The 22,912-nt window shown below is 40.0% G+C and overlaps 1 protein-coding gene and 1 long non-coding RNA gene across 2 annotated transcripts in view; both read right to left on the bottom strand.

Annotated features, from left to right (window-relative positions):
- Positions 1–22,912, bottom strand: part of REV3L (REV3 like, DNA directed polymerase zeta catalytic subunit) — a 122,044-nt gene that overhangs the window by 76,703 nt on the left and 22,429 nt on the right. The gene's annotated exons all lie outside the window — the stretch shown is intronic.
- LOC308192885 overlaps positions 1,323–22,912 on the bottom strand; it is a 43,715-nt gene continuing 22,125 nt past the window's right edge. Inside the window, exon 3 of the long non-coding RNA XR_013949191.1 lies at positions 1,323–22,663. This is a non-coding gene — a long non-coding RNA (uncharacterized lncRNA). The remainder of the gene's footprint in view (positions 22,664–22,912) is intronic.

The following is a 22,912-nucleotide window of genomic DNA, read 5'->3' as shown; positions in this document are numbered from 1 at the left end:
CTTTGTGCTAGCCTAGACCACAGCTCAAGCTTCTGTTTTGGACAAGGTAAGGACAGTGACGTGGATTGGGATATCCCAAGCATGTCCATTTTATTTTTATTTTTTGGCTAGTCTCAGCTGTAACGCATGTTCTTTTTGTTCCTCACCATAAGACACCAGAGCATGCATTCACTCCTGAAGCTAACAAATTCCACATCACCACCCTCCTAGCCCGCAAAAGTCCTCATGACTTCTCACTGGTCAGTGAAAAAGGTTCGCAGAAAACTACTGTAAGCACACATTGATTATCCCCCATCCCACTGCAGTGACAGGCAAAGAGCAGCATTTTGTATTCTGCTTGGATAGGCACTCTGCGTGAAGGCAGCCAAACAGTGTCTACAGGCAGCGCTTTCATCAATCACAAGATAACACTGCAGGGAGGCAGCACAGCCTCACTGGTCCACAACTCCAATGAACAGACTTCCACAAGTTTATTCTTCCAAACTGAGATCATTTCTCAGCAGAGGGACCTTGCCTGTACTACTTAACACTCACTCACTCATCTCGCATCTGCATGGGCGCACCACGGGCCACCCAGTAAAGAGAGCTCTAAGTCCTCTAATGAGCAAGCAGAACAGGCTTCCAGGGTCAGGACGTCTGTCAATTCTTACAGCTGTGAAACCCGTACCTCCAAATACCACAAGCAGCACAGTTTAAAAAACAAAACAAAACAAAACACCCCTACCAAACTGGGTTTCAGATAACACCGTTCTTTCTTCAAAGATTTATCAGTCTCTCACGTAATGTCCAGAAGTGAAAGAAATGGCTCAGAGGATGCTAGCACATGGGACCGTTTTCCACTGTGATTTTTCTCTTTTTACTTCCTGGAAATCAACCCCATCAAGTCTCTTCAGCGATGTTTAAATACAACGCAAGTACACAATACACATTCATAACGTCAAGGTCACGTATGATGAAATCTGCCCACATTAAAGAAACCAAACTAACTAAAGAAACTAAACAATATGAACTAGAATTTTTGGAACGGCAATACAAAGGACAGAATCAGCAGCTTTTTATGGCAGGAAAACCTCTGCTACCTTTTTGTGGGAAAAGTCATCTATTAGCAGCATGTGAACTGAGACAGCATTGATCTGTACAGTGATGGCAGACAATTAATTCTCTGTACGAAGTCACCAACAGATGAGTGTCTCCCCATGGCTGTACTTAAGACTGACTGAAATAAAGGGTTTTTAACCCCGATGTTAAAAATAGCAGTGGTCTAAACCTCTGCAGTTCCTTTTTTTTCCCTTTACCTTTTTTTTTTTTTTTTTTTTTAAAAAAAAACGTATGCAAGGATGACATTCAGGGAAAAATACAATTTTTTTTTCATATATGTTTCTGCAAATGCTTACTGAGGCATTAAGAAAATGAACAAACCAACCCACCCCGAGCTATACTTGATATTGGAGCTACAGAATAAGAACTTCTGGCAGATATATAGGTCTATCCCCCTGTGAATGTTAAAAATTCCCACTTTTGTTACCTTTAACTTGTCAAGCCAAATCAGTTCTTCACTTGGGTCTGTGTTCCAGAAGTAGCTATGAACTCTTGTTCTTTCTGATAATGCTTAAATACCTTTGCTTTAATGGTTGCCAAACTATTCTGAATTATAATTAAATCGCGTTCCCCCACAAAACAAAATTACAAAGCACTAAGTAAAACAGGGAGATTGTCTGAACTTATTATTTAAATTCAGGTTCCTTTCAAGTTATGGAGAACAATTAATAAAGCTTTTATAGCTAGCATCCGGTTAGTCAAGTTAATTGAATTAAAAATATATATCCATTTCAATTGCATATATTGAACAGTTTTTGCTGAACACCACTTTATTGCTGAATAAAAAAGAACATGTACAGAGGAAGCTTCCCTTCTGTCCCCTTGCCCTGTACTCCCTTCCTGTGCACAAACAAAAAACCCACCAAAAGAACCAATACCATGGAAAACACTATAGCTTTCGGTTGACCAAAGAATCAAAATGCCATCTAAGTCCAGGGAAATCTTCTAAAACACACACACTGAGTCAATCCTCGTTTTTGGTTCTGCCAAGAAAGCAAGCAGGCTAGCAGCTGTCAAGTTGCATGGGTTTATACGGTTCCTCACTTTGATCCTTATCAGCATTAACTCATTTGTCATGGCACTTGGTTATACTTCTATTTTTATTTACAATCTGCATTACTACGAGTCTTACCCTACTGATGTAAGCACAGAGTCATTTGCTCCTGTCCTTGAAGTAAAAGCCCCAAATTGCACCAAAGGTTGTGGTGTTGGGTCTGAGGCTGGACCCCAGGAGCAGTGGCCATGGTTTGCACTACGCCGCTACAGATTCGAGTGGATCCCTTCCAACAGAGCCACAAGAAGAAAACAAATCTACCCGCTGAGGATCTCAGACCACACAGACTTACCAATTAACATAAATTAAAAACTTGGCCTGGGATAAGGTTAAGAGGTTTTATGCTTTAAACACGTCAATCTCATGTTTCTCTTTCTCTTCAGAGATATAGACAGAAGCAAATTTGTACCACTGGAACAAGAGCGACCACCTACAGGGCCCTGCAGATGTTATTTTTACATCTATTCATCAGTCCCTTTGCATCTGCCGAATCAATGGAAGCAGTGCTCTACAGCGCGTTCTGGAGAAGAGCCATCCAGGTGGCAGGGCCGCTCCCCTCAGCTTCCTGAGGCAAACCTGAAGCCATGCAGAGGGATTCCTAGGGTCTTCAGACCAGATAGGCCACCTGCCTCTCCTCTGCAAGAAGAAGGTTTCATGCTACAGCCTTGCTGTGGACCTACCGTGCATGTACATCACAACCATTCTCTACACGAGCAGTACATATAATGTCTTCGTTAATAAATGAATGCAACATCTACGTAAATACACCAATTGGTGGTGATAACGGGCTATCGGTCTGCTTGTGGCTGCTGCCCAGACAACTTCTCTAGCCCAAGCTCTGCTAAAGAACAGGGCCTGCACTGGTTGAGCCATCTGCAAGTCACAGAGCGAGCCACTCCAGCACGTGACTCGAAGGGGCTCAAGCTGGGAAGCAAAGCTGCGGCTTACTCACAGGTCTTTTTCAGGCACTGAATGAAGCAGTGAATGAATGAACGTGAGAAGTGCTGCTACAGCACAGAAAAGAAGCACTACACAAAACCTTGAGATGTTACGAGATACTCTACTAGCAAACTGGCTGTATTCCAAGAAAAGAAGGAACTGGAAACTAAACGTCGATAAAGGTGAATAGCCAGAATAACAATGAATCGATACGTCAAAAATATTTAGTTTTTTAGACAGTAAAGAAAGTGAGCCTTAGCATTTTTTTAGACAGAGCCCTAAACCCATACTTACCGAAGCAAGTGGCATAAATGTTGCTGAAGCATTAAAGCCAAACATAGCATTTTGTACACTTGAAACCCATGAGACAGGGATTAAGAAATCAAGCCTGCTAATTTTTGAAGCTGGTTGCTATATGCATTACAATTAGGAACACATACCAAACATAATCCTTGCTCTACGGTATCATTTAAAATAGAAGAAGAAAAAGCTGTGGTAAGCCTGAGACAGAAATCTTCGATACGATTAGAAGAGAAATGAAACCAGGAGCATAAAGGATTGCAAAGCGACTAGACTTCTACTCGGGAACTGATTTCTTCTGACCACCAGAAGGCTCAGCCACACGGGATGATGGGGCACGGCTAAAACTGAGATGCAATCTATACAGAATCACAGAATGATTGAGGTTGGAAGGGACCTCCGGAGATAATCTGGTCCAACCCCCAGCTCAAACTTAAGTACACTTCATTTCCTAGTACAGCAAGCTACAGAACCTGAGGATTATTATTCCAGCATCCTCAGAAGTGCTTATCCTCAATTTGAAAATAAAATTTATTTTGCTTTGAACTTCTAAAAATAGCTTTGAGCTAAGACTGAATTGGACAAATTTCAGCACAAATGAAAACCATGAAAAATATTATGGAAATATGACTGGTTTCGGTTGGAAGGGACCTTTAAAGATCATCTAGTCCAAAGTCCAAGACCCCTGACAGAAGCAGGGACACCTTCCATTAGATCAGGCTGCCCAAAGCCCCATCCAGCCTGGATTTGAACACTTCTAAGGATGGGGCATCCACAGCTTCCCTGGGCAACCTCTGTCAGTGCCTCACCACCCCTTGTGGTAAAAAGATTTCTTTACAATATGTAATCTAAATCTAGCCTCTTTCAATGTGAAACCATTGCCCCTTGTCCTACCACTACAGGACTCGGTGGAAGTCTTTTACCATCTTTCCACCCTTAAGTACTGAAAGGTTGCAATAAGGTCTCCCCGAGTCTCTTCTCCACGCTGAACAGATGACAGATATCATCTCATTTCATATTTAGGAAAAAAAACCTAAGTTTAGATAAACACAACATTAGAGAAAAGTTCAATGATGGTCTACAAGCAACCATATTTTGCTGTGGTGTTTCTGCTGCAGAACAAGATACCCCCGTTATAAGAAGCTAAGCAAGAGCCATAGGAAACAAGTGCACAAAATCCATTCCTATACGTAAATGAGCATTGTTTTGTTGAAACTCTCCCTAGAACTGTTACTTTAATTATTGAACCATGACACACTTTTCCCCCACCACCATACAATGTAACAGGATGGGACCAAAAATAAGAAGGCAGCAGCACTTAACTACATGGCAAAATCCCAAGATTTTAGGAAAATTCTGGCTGGAGATTAAGAAAATGATGTAAAATATGGAAGACAAAGGGCTTTTTATGCATTTGCGATCTACTAAAAGAACTTTAAGTGCAGTTTTGTACAGTGGCAGGACTAATTAAGCATGGATTGTATCAGTGGAAGAATGCATGTGAATGCATCAAGTGTGTGTCACAGAAAGGCTGGGCACGCATAAGAGATGCTCTTCCTTTACCAGTAATAGTAAAGCAAACTCAACAGAAATCGAAGATGTGACATTGGCATCTTTAAAAGATGAACAGGTATTTTCAAGTAACTGTTTAACTACCTAGATTTAAAATTTTCAAAAGAACCACAAACCACCAACCCTGTAAGTGATAATGACTACTGTGAGTGAGAGAATTAACAATTCTGTTAGAAGAAAAAATAATCTAAAAATCAAAATTTGCAAATGGCACAAATACTAGAACAACAAATGGTAAAAATATTAGAGTAGTACAACTTATTCTACCCCAACTGCTAGCTAGTAGCGGTATGAGCATCCCCTGCACAAGTCAGATGACACTTTAAACCATCTCACTCACTGCAGCGAGTTTGTCAAGACACTGATCACTGAATACTACTCAATACTGAGCTACTAAAAATGGATAGGACTCCACTGCCTTATACTGCTAATACAACCTACTAAATGAAAGCCATCACTCTTTGATTCACACAGAAAGCAAATAAATCACATACATGAATTCAGAAACAAGGTAATACTCTGATGAAGTCAAATCCCTTCACTAGCATAACTCAGGAAGGTCCTTCTCTCTTACAATGTCTGCCACGTCATTAAAAACACAAGAGTTTCATCTCTGAATGCTGAAGTGTCCTTTAGTAGTATATTACACTTACATAATCTCTTCTGTGACTAAGTGAAAACTCAACATTTCCCAGAGTCCTAAATCAAGCCATCTTTTTTCTAAGAGGGTGAGAAGAAAGGGAGGAGTACACGCATTGTAGTCTTAAATACTGGATACTGGAGAAACAATAATAGAAAAAGATCTTCCATCAGCAAGATAACCTCAAAACAAAATCAAGAACAGAGCCCAAAGACCATATTTCATATATAATATTACACACTTGTGTCAAAGCTTTCAGTTTTTCTCTGGCACATATGAAAACACTTATTTCAGTAACATTTGTAAAAGGAATAGAAAAATAGTTTAATTAAATTTGTTTGAATCCAAACGGAGTGTTTGGCTAGAGACGTGCCACTGTTTATAATTCGTCAGTCAGTAACTGTTTCCTCTAACATGCAACACCTCTACTCTCATGAAAAGAAAAAAAAAAATAAATAAAGTTTATCCATTAGGAAGATGAGGGCCTGTGATTCATTACAGCTCAATTATTCCTCACCCTTGATGCAGAGATCCTTAGAGGGGGAGAAGGACTGGGTTTTCCATTTGTAATTTAAAATTAGGAAACCGTGTTGCTAGGTGCATATTGAAGTAATGCCTAGCCTAAAAGCAAAGAGAAGACTTCAATTACCACCTAGGGAGACTTCATGTGTGGCCCTGGGCAAATTGCTTACCACAGATGATGCACTTTCTCGTGAAACAGCTGTAACAGTACTTTCATATCTGAAAGATCTGTTACAGGGATAAATATACAAAAAGAACACTAAGGCAGAAAGTTGGCTTCTCGGAGTGTGCAACAGCTAGAAAAACAGGATGAAGCGTTCACATGAGCAGCAGTATCCTGTTGAGGACATTGCCATGTCTGTCTCAGCAAGCCTTCGTGAAAAGAAAGCAAACTGGCACAAGCAACTTGTACACCTAGAATCTCACCACTGCACGTATTCTTAGAGTAGCAGGTCCCCTGCATCCTTTCTGATGTCACACTAAGAAACTCTGAAATTGTACCCAGCTTTCTTTAACACTTTCACGTCACCAAAACTGAAACAACATGCTTCCTTGAATCCATTATCTTTCAAATGACCAATTCCTCCAAAATTCTTTAAGTTCCAAGGCCCACAGGTCTGAGAACCCTGGAGTGTTTCTACTGCTCAGAGGTTCAAAGACAACAGGCCAGGTAACACCAAACAAAATTACCTTTGAAACACTGATTTAACTGAGTGCCTAAGTATACACTTCAGTTGTCACATCACCAAATGATATCTACTCAACTAATGTGCTTACAGGCAAGCTTTCTTCTCAGCAAATACAAGTTGTGTCAGTCATTTGAAACATGAAACGTAAGAGACAATTTGGTTCACCAAATCCTGTTTTCTCCAGTCTGGAAAGCCGCACAATCATCACACAGAACTGAAGGCCATTAGACACTTTTAACTGTGAGGTATTTACAAAAGAAAAAATCTCTGTGGCTGTTCTCCCTTGAGTACACACTGGGCATTGGTGTTGATGGAAATTATCAATTGTATGCTGCCAAAGCAAGGCTACTCTCTTCACCTTACTGAGGATTTTCAACAGTTCCCCCCCCGATATGGAAATATGTAACACAGACTCCAATATTCCTTTTTCACATAAGCAACAAATAAACCCAAGGAAAAGCACAGAAATTGAAACAGTAATATGCCAACTCAGTGAGGTTGTTCTGATGATTTCCGTAAAACTACCTGCTCCTACCTTGAATTGATTAGGACCTTTTCTGAACTCCTGATGTGACATTAGAAAATAATCTGGTCTCCAGTTTCAGAAGTACTACTGATAAACCTAGCCATTTACAGGATGTAAAGGCACACCGTCAGACAGGAACAACGATTACCTACAGTTCTGATCAAGGAAAAGAACAGAATACATATTGGAGGTTCTAGGAAAAATCTTACTCAGGAAATTTACTGTCAAGCAGCCAAACCAGAATCAGGAGGGTCCAGAAGTGAGGAAGATTGTTTCAAGTACTATTAGTCTCCTGAAATGAAGGAGATCGAGTAATTTAAGCACCTCAAAGATCAAGGGTGATCTATGCACAAACCACTCTTCGTAAGTTTGATGATTTCTGAATTAGGAGGAAAGAGCAACAGTATTTTCTTCTTTTCTTAGTACAAACAAGCGGACATACAAGACTAGGTTTGGTATTTGTGTATCAAATACCCATCTACAAAATGAGCCATACAAAATGTTATTCTTGCTTCCTCTACTGACAGATAGCTCATGTAAGCAGCTGGACAATATCAGTAATATTTTTAGGATGAGTGTCAAAAATCACTGGATAGGATGCCAGCTAAAATGACCTCATGAAGGTGGAAAATGCAGCTGGTCCTAGCTGTAGATCCTAACTGTCATACTAGGCTCTTGCCATGTACAGGCTGGCAACAGAGGCCAAACTATTATTCCACTATGAAAAAGTAACCCTATGACTACAGCAGAGAGGCAGGCTGTATTAGACCACACCGACCAAAGCACAGCTGAATATAAAATAGAATATTTCCTACTCCCACTGCCAGATAAGCTAGTGGTGTGTGTGCTTTACTGCATCCCGTAAAAGATGGAAAAATAAGTCAGCAATAAAAACGGGAAGCAGAGTAGCCACACAGCCTCTTTCTTCCTATTCCTTTCAACTAGCTTTCATTAAAAACCATTACTGCTACACAGAGTTCTCTTAGCTATAAGTCTTTCTTGATGACAGTAAAACAAATCACATATAAATGGATATCGGTGCATATATATCCAAAGGAGAACAAGTTTCGTTTGTTGTTAACTGAAGTTGAACTTCGATCTCTATATGAGTGTATGCACATGATTTGTACAAGTACTATAAAGTGCGCGCATCATTCCAATCACGACTCTCGTCTTCCCTGCATCAGACAAAACCAGCTGAAACATTTTTGTTCAACGAGAAGAAAACACATACTCTTCTGTCAGCTAGATAGTACGTTAGAAAAAACACACCGTAAGATATTGCCAAAGACCATTTATTACTCTAAATTGTAGGCAAAAAAACCTGACATTAATTGTGATAAGGTTAACAGTGTTTTCATCAGCATTACCTTTCCACAGACACTATTCAGAAATGTTGAATATTTATAAATTCATGAATACCACCATGCTGGTGTAATCCCAGAGAAGTGATACACTGTAGAGTATAAACACTCTCACAAGTCAGATTTGTTTATGTTAACAAATAAATGACACCATATTCTGTTTGCTTTCTCTTGTCCTATTCTTCAAACAGGACTAACTAACTCCATGAATACCTCTTGGACTTTTTTGCCTTTTTTTTTTTTTTTGCATTTGCATTTGCATTACTCACAGGTAAATGTCTCATCTCAGCCTATTCCTCTGGCTGAAAGCTAGATAACATGCTCCACAAAAACAACCGCTGTTCTTATCTATCAGGTTTACATGACAAGGGCTTGGTAGCAACGGGACTGCAGGGGTGGCCTCTGCGAGCACAGCCCAGCAGCTGCCCCACGTCAGATCAGAGCCAACTCCAGCCGGCTCCAAAAGGGACCTGCTGCTGGCCAGAGCCAAGTCGGGGAGCAATGCTGGGTGGGCCTCTAGGAAAGCTGTTTGAAGAAAGAAGAAGAAAACCTGCTGCACAACAGCAGCTGGGAGTGCATGGAGTGAGCACCAGCCCTGCAGCCCCCCAGGTCAGTGCAGCAGGAGGGCAGGAGGTGCTCCAGGCACGGAGCAGCAGTTCCCCTGCAGCCTGTGGAGAGGCCCCCGGTGGAGCAGGCTGTCCCCCTGCAGCCCATGGGTCCCACATGGAGCAGATCTCCACGCTGCAGCCCGTGGAGGAGCCCCCGGTGGAGCAGGTGGATGTGGCCTGGAGGAGGCTGCGGCCCATGGAGAGCCCCCGCAGGAGCAGGCCCCGGGCCGGAGCTGCAGCCCGTGGAGAGGAGCCCACGCAGGAGCAGGGGGTCTGGGGGGAGCTGCCGCCTGTGGGGGACCCGTGCTGGAGCAGTTTGCTCCTGGGGGATGGACCCCGTGGTACGGAGCCGTGTGGGAGCAGTTCTTGGAGAGCTGCTGCCTGTGGGCAGCCCACCCAGGGCAGAGAGTGACCGTGAAGGAGCGGCGGAGACGAAGCAGGACAGAAGGACGGAGTGGCAGAGAGCAACCAACACACACTGGCTGCAACCTCCCCCCGTCATCCTCCATGCGTGGCTTACAGGACGGGGTGGGGTGGTTTGGGGACTCTGGTGTGATGGATGAAGCTGAGCCTGGGAAAAGGGGGAAGAAAGGTGTTGCTTTATGTCCGAGTTTGTTTCTCATTACCTGAACCAATTTTAACGGACAATAAATTAACTTAATTTTCTGGCTGTCAACCTCAGAAGCCTAAAAACTATTTCAGAAGGTTTGAAAAAGGTAACCAAGTAAAACAAGTCCTTGTGTTAGTCGACTCATACCTGCTACCGAGTAATCTACAGTTTCACCAGAAGATTTCCATATTTACAGTTGAAAATATTTGCTTTAAACTTTTATTCAGAGTAGAAGTTTCAGCCTACCCGCATTAATGTAATATAAAACAACACGTACCCTCAGAGCCCAAGGTAATAAAAACGTTCAGTGCAACATTAACATATTTGACCACAAACTTTCCATAAATTAGCCATATTACTGTAACTTACATTGAATACCATAATGGTATAAACATTGTCCATTTGTTGTATTATAACAATAATAAATGATGTGGAAGAAAGTAATATCCTTTACAAGGAACCTATCTAAAAATATATTAGTGACAGATACGCCTGCTCATGAGTCTTCCAAGAAAGGCTACACACAAAGGGGCAGGATGTTCGAGACATTTCCAAGTGTGGGAAAAAGAAACTCCAGCAAGCAGGCCGGGCCTCAAAGTACTCTAATCCATTGTAGCTTTTTCAAACGATGCTATAAATTGAGATTGTACATATCTCAAATCCTTATTCTAAGTTTTCCCTATGGATTCTCATGATAAGACCCTTCAGTTACACGAGGGAAACGCTTTTCAGCTGGTGTTGCTGTAGCAGACCGGTTTGCTACGAACCAATCCCCGGCCAAATTCGATTCTATGGAGCTGTTACAGAGGGAGCAACTCCACAAATAATTTACAGAAGCTGTATTCCTGAAAGCTGGTGGTCTGAATCCCAAATCATCTCGCAGAACTGTAAATCCTCAGCAGTTCTACAGTTTGTACCATAGAAAAGCCGCACACTGAAAAATGCTCCATCTTACTGTCCGCCTTTCCCCAGATCTTTTTTTTACCCCCTTTGCTCCAGTTTAACAGCTGTTCAATGATTATTATACTTATCATCAATAGGTATTCAGGATTAACTTAAGAGGTACTGTGCAAGTGCAAAAATAATAGTTTTGAACTGTAGAAATAAAAGCAGCATTAGAAAACTTATATTCAAGTTACAGTATTTTTCAGTATCATTTTTTGTTCTGATGAAAGATTTCTTCATCCTTTACACTAAAATAGCATGGAATATAGAAATCACACATTATTTCTGTATTTTTATGTTGCTTGCTATTCAATTACTAGGTAGCCTCCTTGCTTGTCAAAAGACACATGACGGCAAGTCTTATACAAGAAAAAAAGTCCTTGAAAACCAAAGTAAATGAAACTAGCTCTTTCTACACTTAATCTTTTCCCCCAATTTATCTACTATATCTCAAAGAAATCTGTATTGTAGCTTTTTGTCTTCAGCTGTGAATATAGTCCCCAGATCACCACCACGCCCTCAGCTGCGGTTTCTACCAAGCTGTTGGTTTTTCATTTACTCCAGGTAAACAAAGATCTAGACATCCACTAAAGTCAATAGATGCTAAGCTCATGCACCGCATCTGTCACTCTTCCAATGTGATCTTTTTATGCCTTCTTCTGATCTTTTATATATTGCAAAATACGTAAATGAATGCTCTTTCAGTAATACAGCTGGTGTTACTATTTTATTCTGCACATTTTGCAATACTATTAAGTATCTTACTTCCTATTTCGGTTTCTTTTGTAACATGCTACTTCACTTCCTCATCTTGAATTAGGCATCCATCCCCCTCTTTTCATCTTCTGTAAAGTCTGCTGTCTCTTGGCAGCACTTGAAGGGTTCCATGGCTTTTTGCCTGCTCTACCCTTTCTTTCTGCAAAGAATGCCCAGCCTTTGTAGCACACTTATCTTAGGCTTGTTACAGTCATTAATTGGTAACATACACACTGTTCTAGTTCTTCCCATAATTAAAATTGCAAGGTCCTTTTCTGTCTCAGTGTTACAGAAAAAAATATTCAACATTTGAGCACTTACAGAAAGCACGTATCCAAAGACCGCTTGCCTTGTACAGATCATTTCATGTGGTTGGCTTGTATTTACTCAATAACCTTCAGAGTGACTGCAAAGACTGCGTAGACTGGATGTTTCATTTGCCAAGACAAGGTATTTATAGCCATGTCTGCATTCTTTAAGAAATGTTTAAGAAGTGTTATTCAGAACTATCTGTTGCTAATGCAATATCACCCAATGCAGATATTCCTATTTTACAGGGTCATCTCACTGGCTATTAAATTTTGAAATGTTGAAGTTCTGTGCACAGCACTACTCAAATTACTGATCACCTTTCTGCATGGAAAACAAAAGCTCTCCCTCACACATAATTAAAAAGAACAAGGGTAGAAAGACAGCTAGCAATCTAGCTTCACATTTTAAGCTAATACACTAAATGCTCAGAGTAGAGGGAGTACCTAATACCAGTCGTCCCCCGCCTTTTACTGTTCAGATTTAACTCCCATCTCCCCCTGCTTACCCTTTTTCCCAGCCCAATGACAGCAGTGATATGTAGGCAGTACGTTTTAACACCTTTTAACCATAAATCCACAAATTAAATCTTGTGCAACAATCATAATCACTTCAACTTTGCTCATCCTGCAGTTGTAAAAAGCAGTAGATGAGGGAGCTCTTAGCCACACTTGGAGACACATCACTGCTCTCCTGGGAACATGACTACTAAGGAGAGACTTCCAAACTACACTTTTTGTTAAGATACCTGTGTCAGTGCCCTCAAAAACTAGGTTTTGTTTTCCAAATCAAGAGGAACGAGTACCTAAACTAATGCTCTTGCATGATTGTCCATGTTAGAATAAATTGCAGAAGTAGGTGTTTCAATTTTCTTCTGAACACATTTTCTTCACATTTGACCTTAAAATTCTAAGATCCAGACTAGAACATTACCGATAGCAACAGAAGCGTGACAGATTCCTTCTGGCTGATGTGTTGTCAGAAAAGATGTTTAATTCTCACCACCAGACCCCTGCTTTTTCTGAAACGTAGCTTTCTGTTAATGCTTTCAGAGATCTCCTGCTCTTTCACGAGTCAGGATACCGTGCTTCAGAAGCTCCCTCCACCCTGTGTTTTGAAAGGCCCACAGCAGACTGAACTCGGGGAGGAGGAGGAGATCGAGTACGTGTACTTGGGGAATTACCAGCACTGCTCAGGCTCCTGAAAGGTCACTGTGAACTCACGACTCAGGCAGCTTGCTAGGATTATACCTACTGGAAGACACTTAACGCCGTTATCATTGATGATTTAATGAACTGTGTATCCACATACTTATGATGGCAACTATATGGACGACCACATTACTTTTTAAGTAGTGCTATATAAGGAAACTGTTCAAGTATCTGATTTTCCTTTAATGTAGCACATTGTTCAGAGAAAAACAGGGGAAACCCGGGTAACTGTAGAATCAACAAGAAGAAAGGAGAATTTAATACTTTGTGACAAGGTGATACGTGATACTATTAATAAAATTCTTTATGAATTATTTTGAAAATTGTTCATTTGCAAAGATCTTCAGATGAGACTCTTTCTAACAAGTTAGCTTTAAAAACCTACTTAGATTTTTAATTTTCAGATGTATGGCATATTATATTTCAAGTCGGGCAAGTTTTCACGTGTTATAGTTCTTTAAAAAAAATCATGTCATTAAAATGACTCAGACAACTGCAATTTTTTTTGAGCTGCATTTTCATATTTTTAGTGACTGGAAACAGGTAACGGATTCTCTAGCCAATTAAACAAACACTAAAGTAACACTAAAAAAGTAACATTAATTTTTGATGATGATTTAGCATTACTTGAGATTACAGTATTCAAATATTCTGCATAAAGCATTATGTAAAAAAGTTTTAATTGCTCTCATTGTATAGAAATGCTGTTACAAACAAGGACTACTAAACTACATAAAAGGAGATGCTTCATTTTCATCCCATAAACAGTCCCATGGAAGACGACGTGAAAAGACAAGCGTGGGCAGAGGGTTTTTTTTCAGAATTAAGGAGTTCCTGAATATGCTGCTGTCAGATTTAGCGACAGCAATTTTACACTAGAATGCTTAAATTTAGCTTTCTTCTCAAGATTTACCATACATATGTAGCTATTCCAGTCCTTAGCACATTTAATGACGTCTAAAATTAAGCAAATCCAAATATGGCCATCTAGCCACACATCCTTAAGTAAAACTTTTCCTTTAAAAATAAAATCTGAGCAATAACGGGGATTTCTTCTGTGGTTTTGTCTGAAAGCATAGCTACAGTGTGCAGAAGGAGCAAAATAACTGCAGTCAAATACTAAGGCCACCTGCCCCCTCAGGTTTTCAATAGCCCTCCCACTGGGATCCTGCTAGCATAGGAAGAAAAAAAGCAGAAAGCGCATGGAGTGGGGGAGCAAGAAGATAAATGGAGAGACAAAGAAACTCAGGGAGAAGACAGGAAGCAGGAGTCTGAGCACAACAGGAAGGACAGACAGAGCAGTCTGGCAGATAACCCTGACACCACACTAAATCCAACTTGCAGCTCAAACAGCCCATCTACCGAGAGAAACCTGAACTAGCTGCTACTATGAAAGCCTCTGGCTCCTCAGGTATATATATTAAATGAAGTTTATTTGTGCAACTGATAGCGGTTCTTTCATGGAACCTTAGCTTCACTTGGTACACAGGAGAGAGCTGGAATCTGCAAGCACGTCAGAGCTGCATGCCGGGTGAATTGCTTACATAACGCACACATCCCGTTTGTCACCGTAGTTAGACGTTCATGCAAGCACAGCAGGCACCAACACAGAGGAAGACTCATCACCGAGGCAGATGAATGTCATTCTAAAACAGATATCATTCCCACCTTTCTCTTGGAATTTTATTGGGGCTGAATCAGTCGTCAGTTAAAAAAAAGACAGTCTTTTTTATACTCAATCAGACAGAAATGTTTTAGAAAACTGCTGAACATTTGCACGTTTTAAACATTTTTAGTTAAATCATTAAGCACAGCAATAATATAGAAACTTAAACCCTGATACTTTGGGGTCGAGACCCCGCAGGAGTTCCAGGAGTTCTAACTCTAGTATCGGCATTTTGGAATCTCAGTTCTTCACGTACAAGACAGTAACACTACCTCAGCTCTGACTTGTGGGGAGCTTCACAAAACATTATAAATACATCAGTATTACAGGAGAAAGCCTCTCATAAAGTGAAGGTTTTACTTGGAATCCGTTTTTGACTGTAGATGGTAAGATTATGCCTAGCAATTGAATAACTGGATAAAATGTCACTAAGTACCATGTGTTAATTGGTGGAAAGAATGTGAAAAAATAGCAGTTGATCCCATTATTGAAAACCACTCTAATGCTTTCACACAAGGAAAATGAATTCTGGCATACCTTCACACTATTTAGTGACTGCAACCCTGGCTTTCTTTTAAGAAGGAATTTACACGCAACAGACTGATAAATAAGGACTGCAGAACTCCTACAGAAGATGAGGAAAAGATGAGATGGGCTGGCGATGGGGTTGGGGAACTAGTTAAAATTTGGCAATTTGGAAGAGGAAGAACAACCTATTTGAACTGGCCATTAAATGCCGCCAGACAGACCTTGCTGAGATAGATCAAGAGCTTGAGCAATCCACTCCTTCCTCAGGACATAGCAGGACCTAAAGTCTTTATTATCAAAATTTCTGTTGGTATTTCCCAGGGCCATTATTGGCCCATATTTTTCTTTCGCTGCTGAGATGTAGCTGATTTTTCCAGCTAGGCTTCTCTGCTGATTTCCTACATGTTGATAAACAGTTTAAAGAAGCAAATCAATTAACAATAAGAGATTGAATAACCAGAGAGTCTGAAATAGGTAAAAGCTGTATGCAGTCAAGCTGAAAACATCAATTTATAAAAGTTCAAGGATGCTGGTAAGTCATAAAACTGTTACAGGAACCAGCAATGCATTACTACAACTTAGAGAACACAGCAACCATGAATGGTATGATGGCAAGTATGCTTTACTGGTGTAAGCTCCTACATCAGCTCTTAAACGCGTCATGTTTGAGAACAACTGCCTACCTACCACAAAGTGACTGACGGTAAATTCAGCCTCAGCACAACTGACACCTCTCAGACTATTTAATCTTCTCAGTCATGATCAGGCCAGGCCAAAAATAGGGAACCTGGCTCTTTACAAACTGCCTTGGGTTCGGCCATCTCCGCATTCTGTCCTTTATTGCCTATCTATTCTTTCCTGCACAATTTCAGTTCTGCAAGAGTGACCTAACAGCAGGAGTCACCTTGTGGCTGGAATGACTAATATGCTAGATTCCTTATGAACTTTAACCTAAACACAGTTTTATGACAGCACTGCACATTCAGCATCTGCACACATCAACAAGTGTATCAAAAGGTGAAGCAATGAATGCAGTTGGTTGCAGAGATTTACCTCTCACACTAACACAGCAGAAGCTACATTATAAAGGTATGTAGATACACGAGGTCAAGCATTTGCTCACTGGTTAGTTTTTGCAAATTAAAATGTCACATTTATGTAAAAAGATGTATGACTGTACTGTTGAAAATATGCATATTCTAATTTATTATGTTTTAAAATAACTTTTAAAAGAGATTTATTAAAACATCACTTGAACCTTGCATATAGTAAGCTGTTTAGATTTGAGTTTTCAGATTATGCTAAACTGAATGGAAAACATCTCAGTGTTCAAGATACTACCTCCTTCTCCCCCACCCCCACTTTTAACATAAACACCATTTAGGAAGAAATGAAGTAATACACTGCTGTATAAAACTGAAGTATTAAACCTGCTATATATGCTCCTTAGTTTTAAATTTTAGCACCTTTATTCCTCTAGGAGAGGTGAAGAAAAGAGGGGAAAAAAGCAAAATATAGCAGAAGGAAAGAAAAAAAAAAATTGTCCTCCAAGCATTTAAATACAAGATATTGCCTGTGTATTTATACTGAGAGATGACTTGACATACAGAATGATTATTCTTTAGAAAAAGCAATTCAGCTGTAGAGACAAAATCAGATGAAAATCAAGCTGCCACAGTCATCTGCTCTTGCCCCATTTCTCCACTTCTTGTTTGAGACTGTAAAAGTCTTTGAACATATGCACTAAGAACTGGGATGGAACATCGATTTAGCTAAAAATTCACCCTACAAAAAGATTACTCTTTTCAATACACCAGTTCCCCAAGTCCGGTTCACCGTTGCCACCCAAATTACTGTGCCAGCATGCACACAAAGCTGCATAAGGCAGATAGCAGTTCTTGCTTTGTACAGTACCAATGCCAGCAAAGAGACAGCTTAAGCAGCATTCAAAAGCGTAACCTAAAAGTTCACCGCTTCCAAAGCAAAGGAAAGCACGCTCCTGTACTGCCACATTCTTGAAAGTGGGAAGGAACTGTCAGACAGTATGTACATCCATATGTGCACGGTTTTGCTGAAGAGATAAAAAGTGGTATTTCCTGCAAATACAAGGAAATAGCAAAAAGGCCAGTTAACCACCTACTAAAACATAATTGGGCAAACAGTCTTCTGTGAGGTCTTTTATTGGTTATTGACGCAAAACTCTTAAGTACTACAAGAAAATTAAAAAAAAAAACCAATCTCTAGATGTCCCTTGCTTTTCAAGCGAGCAGGTCAGACAGCAGTTTACAACTGCTTTGGAAAATAGACTGAGAAAGCAAGTAAGTTCTAATGACTAATAAAATGAAATGGGATTTGTTCTATATTTGCAAGATGCAAATCTTACTATTCTTATCACTTGTAAACAACATAAGATGGCTTGAGGTTCATTCGGAAAAAAGACCTAATCAATCCAGAGTATAAAGCAAATCAAGTGTTTCTAAAAGCAGAGCAACTCTATCAGTGTTAATATACTGGATCTGAGTTAGGACACTGGTTATTGAATGGGAAACACATTTTCTTCTCACTTTTTTTTTTTTAAAGTCATATAATCAAGAATTTTGCCAGTAAAGTTTTATATACCTTGCAGTTTTTTATTGTATAACGTAAACAGACAAAATAAATAACTAATGTTAAATCATGTAATCATACTTTAAGGCAATGGGAACACAATACCCCAAAAATGAAGAAAGAAAGTACAGTTTCAAGTGCACCACTTCAAGACAGGTTCCCTGAACACCTACTAACTAGAATATAGCCACAACTCCCAAACTGGTTAGAAGAATTAAGAAGAACTCAGACATGACAAAAATTTCATACAGTAAGATTTTTTTTCCCCCAAAGTGAATTAATGCCAGTCTGGGGAACGTTCTTTATTTATACGGATTTATACAATGAAAACAAATGGGCAAAAAAGTTCAGAAAGAAATCACAGCACAAGAAAACGGCTTGGCAGTGGATCTTCAAACACATCTACACAATAGAAGCAACGCATCCCCCAGGGATAGCACAGCACACTTTTTAGTTACTGTGTCAGAACTATAATTTATCAAACCACTTAAAAAAAAAAGTGAAACAAAAGCAATCTAATTGTAATACCCCCAATAGAGGATTTGAGACACACCCACCACAATCTGTAGCTAGGCATGCAAAAAGAACACCAGCTTACTTGAACATTTGGAAAAAAAGTAAGCTTATTGTTGAAAGAAAACAAAACTTTTAACAAATACTGATGATAGAAATCAACATTGTGGCCTGCCATGTGACCAGGCTTACATTTTTCCTCCAGAGAAATTTGAGGTTAACCAACTAATAATTAACATCTGCACTCAACTGGAAGACATATAGCTCTAGGGATGTGTATTACAAAACACGGTATTTTCTAAAGTCTTTTTATTCTAGTTAAAAAGAAATGCTTAACAGTAATTTGCAGCTCATTGCTTATAAAAAAAATTGTGCAGACAAGCTCCCAGTGTACACCATAAACATGAATAAATATAACTTTCCTTTTTCTAATGGAAACATCTAACGAACTATTATCTAAGTTCAGATGGAAATAATATGGTCAACATAGTTTTTAAAGCTTTCCTGGTTCCCAATCAATTATTCCAGCAGAGGCACAATTATTGCAAAAATAAGTAGACAAAAGACAATATACTGATAAAATTACTCTTTGTTCATACACTTTGTTTATCACACTGTGCATAAGTAAGTTAATCTGTCTAGTTACCTGCCTGCACTTTCAGACCATATGCATCTTGTCTGTGTGAGGCTCTTTATTGGTAATTCCCTTTCTTGACTCATTTCACTGTTTACTTGAATCCCAACTTTCTATCATGTGCCTTGTGCTACCGTTCACTCCAAGAAGATGTTTCTGTACTGTTGTCTCCTAAGGAAAAAAGGATACATTTATTTTCATCTGTCTAATGGTCAACAGAACCGTACCGTTTACATGAACTGAACAACAAGAGGAGCCTCAAGACACCTACCACTGAAGTCTGACTTGGGAGGAAGAGGTTAAGTGTTCAGGTAGAACCATAGAAAATAGTAGGAATAGCACCAGCATCTCTAACAGCCTGAATTTCACACATACCTGCTATAATGAGTCAGATGAGTCTTTTTTTTCTTGGTGCACAGACCTACCTTTTCTTTTACACACGGAACTCATCCACACAGTGACTTAAGCATTATGCTCCCTCTACAGTCAAAAGAGGTATGGGGCAGATGGACACCTTCGGCAGGTAATTCATCTTACTTCAAGACAGCGGGTACGCAGACAACACCCCTGCAGTGTTTTGGGAGCACTGTCAGCTGTGCCCATCTAGAATGGGCTACAAAGCAGCACAGCAGTAAAAGATGGAAAAATGAGTCCCCCATCCATGTAAATTCTGAATAGCACTTAACAGACGTGGCACATACATAAAGATTTGGAGGAGTTGGGTGAAATTTCAAGTTCTTACCACGAGATGCATTTTTCTAACAAACTGTAGTTACCAGACATGACACTAAATCAGGTTTCTTCCTACTACCATCCAATCTAAAACATTACACTAAGATAGAAAGGAAACAAACTGAGCACCACTTCTTGTCATACTATCACTTCCTTTTGAAATTGAGGAAAAAAAAAGATGTTTTCATAAGCACAAAGAAAATCACTTCTAATACTTAATTTGATAAAATATAAATTAAATCATAAATTTCACTGCCTTCCTTAGGCAGAGGAATGGTCAATGGCCGTCACCTTCCTAAAGTTGCCTAGGGAGAACCTCCTGCTTAAAGAATCAAAGCCACAGTAATATTTCATCAGAAACATCAAACCAACCAAATCACAGTGATTCTATGCTGCGAAGCTTTATGAGAAACACAATGAAGACTGCCTTGATAGTTTGCCACTAGGATATAATGTCTTCTTAGCGAAGTACTTTTTCAAGCCTGTCTTTTACCCCTCGAAAAGGAAGATCTGGCCTGGTTTTGCTGGAGTTTCTACTTGCCTGAACCCTAAAACTGGCGGGTGAAGACTGCTGACAGAAGGGGAACAATTGCACGTTGTTCAGAGGTGGATGAGACAGAGAGCAGTGATCTTCTGGCAAATAATTTTTCCTTTATTAATCAAAGTATGAAGGGGTGCATAAATTCCATTCAAATCACATTTATTTTACAAGCCAAGAACTGAATTGGTTACTCACTACGAGTTAAGGTACGCAGACATCACAGGTTTCTGCCTTATAAGCAGCAGATGACAGCAGGTTGAAGCCACTTGCCCGTTATACTTGGAGCTACCCTAGATGAGAGCACGCACAGTGCAGGCATCGTCATTCAGATCAAAAGCAGTCAAAAAAATCCAATCCTGCCATGCTGAATTATTAATCAGTTGCATTTCTAAGAATAAGCCGATCTCAGAAGTTTTGATTATTGACCCAGAGATTACTCAGACTGTGCACTTAACAGCTTCTGTCGGAAGGCAATACAGGCTTCTCCGCTCTGTGACACTAACCTCCTTTCCCCTTAACGAGATACTAAGATAATTGCGGAGAGAAACCCTGATTACCTGAAGAGACATTTCACAGGAAAGTTACATTTAGCTTCCAATCCTGATTCCGCTGTGACAGGGCGAACGGTGGCTGTAACACCAGGTGAAGATGCAGCAATTGATTGCTCAAATGCTTTTGAAAGCGCAGGCATTTTGTTTTGCCTGTCATCCCTGAGACACGCACAAGCTACATCAGGGTTAAGTAGCATGTAACTTGACCAGGTACCAGCTGCTCCTGCCAGGGCAGCTTGCCTAGCTGGTACCACAGGGTAACACCGTGAGAGTGGAGCTGCTCGCACGAGCTCTCAGTTACAGCAAGCCCAACCCCGTTCGTAGCCCAGCAGACTGACTACAACATTTATCGATATCCCCAATTCTTGGGGTCAGCTGTTTAGATGTAACTCTGATCAGCACAAGCCACTAAGTTCTAAGCTAATGCATGGAGGGAGGCTCACAGGGAATTCGATCTCATATCCTCCTTCGCACGCCTATAATTAGCAGTCCACATTGCTGAGACTGGAGCAGAAGCAGAACTTGTGCCCAGGGGCAGCTCTGCATTGAACTGATGCAGTGGACTGATATTTAGTGTACTTTAATGTATGGGGGAAGACGTGATCATTGTATCTGCCTTCCAGATTATTGCAGACCTACAAGTTAACCTGGTTTCACAGCAGCTCACATGACAAAAGCAGTCCTTTCTAGGAGGAAGATCAATGTCCAGCTTTAAGAGAAGAGACAGCTACCACTTTCCTTGAGCAGGCAGTCCCAAATGCCTCACTCTCTAAAACTCCTCCTTTCTTGAGTATGTAAGATGTTGACTAGCTTAAATACAAGGTATTTGTTCTTTCTGTTCCCCCCCCACTATGCTAGAACTTCTAGTACAGAACTAGAACTTCCCCACCCTCCTGGTACAATCTAATGAAAACATGTCTTAGTATCCTCTAGAGGAGGAAAAGCATATTTGAGCTCTCTTCTGATCTCCATTTTTTCAACATCACTTAAAATACATTGGTGCAGGAGTCAGAGACACTGCTTACCACACGTTTCACAAATGCTACCTTCAACCTCCTCAGCATTCTCCTGTTCTTAATGTAACCGGAGATGACACCAGCTCTTCCAGCATCACACCGAGATTCGCTCAGCTGCTTGTCTGCAATCACCCAAAATTCACGTCACAGCCATTGTTTTCTATACAGCGGACACCACTTACATGCTTTGTTCTTATATATGTCACTCTCTGTTTGAATATCCAAACTTTATTGAGTGATTTACATGTGTGATTGTTGCATTACTTAACTTTCTGTAATTCTTTGCCTTCCTCGAATGCTATCAGCATTATGCTTTATCGATACAAATCAATTGTACAGTAAACTTGCACTAAAATAGCTTATTATAAATACAATAACCAGTAGCTTCTCCTGGAAAGCATGAGAAATATTTATGCTCCTTAAAGGGGCTAGAAGTTAAACTCTTCCAAAAATGAAAAAACAGCACTTATTCTGCAACCACATACTATAATTCAAAACACATGAAAGCATATAGCACCAGGTGATATGCTCTATCGGGAAACTTTGACCTTGAATTCTCTACATCACAGTGTTTATTTTTTTTAAAATCACCAAGCAGCAATTCTGTGTCTTATACCCTTAAAAAATTACTTTCCTTACTTTTATTATAGCTGCAATGAATATTGCTGTTCATTAGGCCAGAAACAACCAATATACTTATACTTCATGGCACATGGCTCAAGAACAATAAAGCTGTAAATAAAACAAACAGTGGAAAAATAAAAATATAAAAATGCATCAATTACAATATCAAAAACACATGTGCAAAAGCATGCAAGAATTAATATTTTTACCGTAGAGGTAAAAAAGAACAAACTAAATGCAAAATGCATTGGATATTTAAAAAGATAATTATCGTTTCTAACTAGATATACTACATAAATATGGCGAGTGTGTGTGTTCAAAGCAGCAGCACTGCAGCTGAAATGTCTGCATGCTAGA

This window comes from Anser brachyrhynchus (genome assembly GCF_964034855.1).
Source record: "Anser brachyrhynchus genome assembly, chromosome: 3".
NCBI classification, from domain to species: Eukaryota; Metazoa; Chordata; class Aves; order Anseriformes; family Anatidae; genus Anser; species Anser brachyrhynchus.
The sequence above is the reverse complement of the archived record's forward strand: the minus strand, read 5'-3'. Positions and strand labels throughout refer to the sequence as shown.